The sequence below is a fragment of the Bos indicus x Bos taurus genome, chromosome 1 (genome assembly GCF_003369695.1).
Source record: "Bos indicus x Bos taurus breed Angus x Brahman F1 hybrid chromosome 1, Bos_hybrid_MaternalHap_v2.0, whole genome shotgun sequence".
Taxonomy (NCBI): Eukaryota; Metazoa; Chordata; class Mammalia; order Artiodactyla; family Bovidae; genus Bos; species Bos indicus x Bos taurus.
In genome coordinates, this window is record NC_040076.1 from 118,895,428 (window position 1) to 118,895,759 (window position 332).

Consider the following 332-nt stretch of genomic DNA (forward strand, 5'->3'; position numbering starts at 1 on the left):
CTAGATCCTCATGGTGAATATTCCTTTCTTATTAATTTACAAAATATCCCAGAAATAATGAATCCACCTAACCTCTAAATATGTTAATAAATAATAAACCATGGCATACCATCTTAAGATTTAGGTAAGCCATTTCAACTTCAATATTAAATTGGTCTCACTGAAAAAGCAAGATTAATCATGAAGTTATCAATATCTATTTCACAAAATGGGGTGGGGAAAATCACTGTATAATTTGATGAAATAAAAGTGAAAACAAGGCCTGAAACTTACTTATACCAGTTAATCAATACATGAGATAGAGGGTATCTGATTACAATTATTAATATGTA